The following is a 3,546-nucleotide window of genomic DNA, read 5'->3' as shown; positions in this document are numbered from 1 at the left end:
AATGGCTTTCTAGATAAAATTCTTAATTTTACTCGGGGGTTTGATTTCCAGATGTTAGTCAAATGAGTGGTCTGTTGGCAACTCTTGATTTTATCTATTATTATATAAAATCACTCATAGAAATTGTAAAGTTTTCATCTTCTAAATTTTAGACCAATAACTTCATCTATAATTGATTTTATCTAAAGTCATAAATTCATCTAATAATGGCCCAAATCTTTAGACCAATTTCTGACCTTATAGAGTAATTTCATCTAATTTCCAGAGAAAATAGAAATCAAAATCTACTCCAAAATCTGATTATGGTCCAAAGTTTATATCCTAGAATCTACTCCACACTTTCAAAGATATGCACTAAAAATCTCCAAAGAAAAACAGTGATAAAAACCTTAAAATATGTCAACAGAGCTCAAGAAAATCCACCAAAGAGATAATAGATCAAGAAACTCAAAATGAGAGGAAAAATAAAAGTGATCTATTACTTATACATTCGGATGAAATCATACCCGATAACCTCATGTCTTATGTCTCCAGCTCCAAATGTGAATTAAACCATCCTAAGAGACTCAAATTCATTTCATTACAATTCTTGCTTAAACTCCCTTTTGGGTTTTCACCTAATACTCTCATTTCATTTTATCTCACCACAACTCACATCTCCCAAAATCTTTTTATTGATAGGCCTCTTTTTTTGCTTTTTTTCTTTTTTTTACTTGCACTTAAAATAACCCTTGTCCTTAATGATAGAAAATCATACAAATATGAAGAATAAAAGGAAATCAGAAAGATGTTGCTACTGGTAAGGTGGTAGTGATGGATAGTCTAGGTACTGAGACCTTGCAATAGCGTCCCAGTTCTGCATCTACTGTATCAATGTATCCATCTTCTCATCGTGTTGGGTCCACCTTGTTGTCTGCTCAACCGTGAATGTGTCTATCGTATCCTATAAAGTGGTTTGGAAAGTTGTATAATCTGTGAAGAGTTGGTCGAAATTTTGAACATTCTAGTACGCATGTCGAGCGTAGTCAATCTATATAGGCTTAGTATCCGACTTATCAACAATAGTGGACGCCCTTGTGCCAGAAAGTCCAGGCAGATCGTACTCTTCATACATCTCAGCAAAATATGACAGCCGCTAGGATCTAGAAAGCTCAAAACTGTGCATACCGCAAGAGCCAAAGACTTAGATGTGCACATCACGAGAACGAGTTTACTCAGTCCTCAACATCGTGAAATCTTCATGTGATAGAGTCGAACTTGAACTTCGTGGTAAGAGGAAACTCATCACGAATGCTCGGACACTCTAAAACGAGGTGGTTACCAATTAAGGTGATTGATAGGCACGTCTATGACGCATTTATGGTGCAAAGATTAGACGATATTTTTGTACTATATGAGCTATATTAGTGCACATTTGCATACATTGATGATTCAACATGATATGTGAAATATCAAATTATTTAGAGTGAATAGAAGACTTCTGAGGCTTTGAAGAGTATAAGTGAAGATCAAGACTAAAGGCAAAGATGAAGAGTGAAGACTGGGTGAAGGATGCGAGTTGTAAAACACTATACTGGGTTCAAATGGATATTTCTCTTAGATACGATGTCCAAATTAAGTGATTTTAAGTTGTAGTGTTATATATTGAAGTCTGGTTTCTACCCTCAAAAGTTGAGCGTAATGAGAGTTCGGAGTTAAAAATTATGCTGAAATGTGCTTGGCGGCGGCTGCCGGTAATCTTAGGCACCTGCTGATTCTGGTTGTTAATTGGGCTGAGAATACATTCCACTGCGTGGCCGAGAATGTCCACATACATTATCTTAGTTTTCATTAGTTAAATTATTTATTATTCTAGATTAATATTATTATTATTAGAGATTAGATTCTAGGGTTAGTATTTATAGAGAAACTCTATTATTTTAGGGTTAACTTCTTCTAAGCTTTCTCTTGGCTGCCTCCTTCTCCTTTTGGGGAGATTTTTTTCCCTAATCTTCATTGTTGTGAAGATGATTATGAGCTAAGCTTTCAAGCTAAGTCAGATTATGAAGTTTCTGTTTGATTAAGTTGTGACATTTTCTATCCCTTTATCTATTGCTTTATTTGGTGTTATTAGTTCTTTTGCGCTTGAATGTTCATCGATTTATTAGTTGAATTCTAGATTGATCACCTAGGATTGGATTAGTATCTCATAAGGCTAGGTTAGTGATAACGTGTGTTTGCCCAATCATTTGGATAGGCAGACAAACAGGACTATGCAAATTACAGGGTTCTATAAACTCTAATAACCGACTATCCACAACAATCTTAAAGGGTAGTTTAATGTAAGCACGAATCGAATCCACAAGGAGGCACAAATCTTATGATCAAATCTAAATTAACCTAAAGAACCAAACTGAGAGGGTTTTATGATTGCTATTTCTTAAATAACTAATAAATGTAATTCACACAATGACAATATTTAATTGATGGAGAAAAACACTTAGCTAGACACTATGCATTCATAGTTGACAAGTTGATCATAGAAACTCAATTCACCCTTAAACATCCAATGTGTTCCTACTTATGTCCCAATGTATATAAGACCTCAAACCGAGCATAGTAGTTATTTCCTCATGATTAACCACATCGAATGCTAATGATTCAAATAATAGGAAGTAATAAGCAAGTAGCACCAAGATATGGGCATAAGCGACTAGCACTATATATCTATTCTCTACACACTAAATTAGCATAAACAACACCAACATAGTGTTATTGCTTTGAAGGAATAGACTATAATGAAGGATACAATCTATCCTAGAAAAGTAATTCTAAACCCTAATTGGCCAAACTAGAACAATTGCAATCAAACCCTAATCATTCAATTCAAGAGGAGAGATAACACGAGAACATGATAAATGGAAGAAAGAAACTCACAACTAGTTCATGGCAAATTTCCTTAAAAACACCACTATGTGAACTAGGTCTAAATGAAAGCGTAGATATGCACAGGATAAAAAGTGGGAGAGGTGAGATCCTTTTTATACTCCTCCCATATCTCACCTAACATCCACAAAAATCTACTAAATAAAATATAAAACAACAAAATCAATTTTCGGCCCGTTTGCAAAGGGATTATCGGTTGGACTAACAACCAAAATCGGTGACCGCCTAAAGTTTACCGGCGAGCGTCGCCGAGGCTATTTTAGCATCTGTGGCATTGTAGTAAAAACACAATAACGTTTGATTCCTAACTCCTAATATGCTCATATTTTGAGGGTAGAAACTAGACTTCCAAATCTAAATTCTCGGCTTGGAATCACTTCATTTGGACATCTTGTCTGAGAGAAATAGCCAGTTGAACCCATTATAGTGTTCTACAACTGTCATCATTGACTCGGTCTTCTACTCTACGACTTCGGCTTTGGCTTCGATCTTGATCTTTACTTGAACTATTCAAAGCCTTCAAGTTCTTATAAAACCTTTTTAATCACTTGATATTTAACATTTCATGTAGAATCACCAATGTATATGAATATGCACTAATGTAGCTCATAACCGCACTAC

The sequence above is a fragment of the Phyllobates terribilis genome, unplaced genomic scaffold (genome assembly GCF_046119375.1).
Source record: "Phyllobates terribilis strain yellow unplaced genomic scaffold, ASM4611937v1 Scaffold_5943__1_contigs__length_48094, whole genome shotgun sequence".
NCBI lineage: Eukaryota > Metazoa > Chordata > Amphibia > Anura > Dendrobatidae > Phyllobates > Phyllobates terribilis.
Note: the sequence above shows the minus strand (reverse complement) of the source record.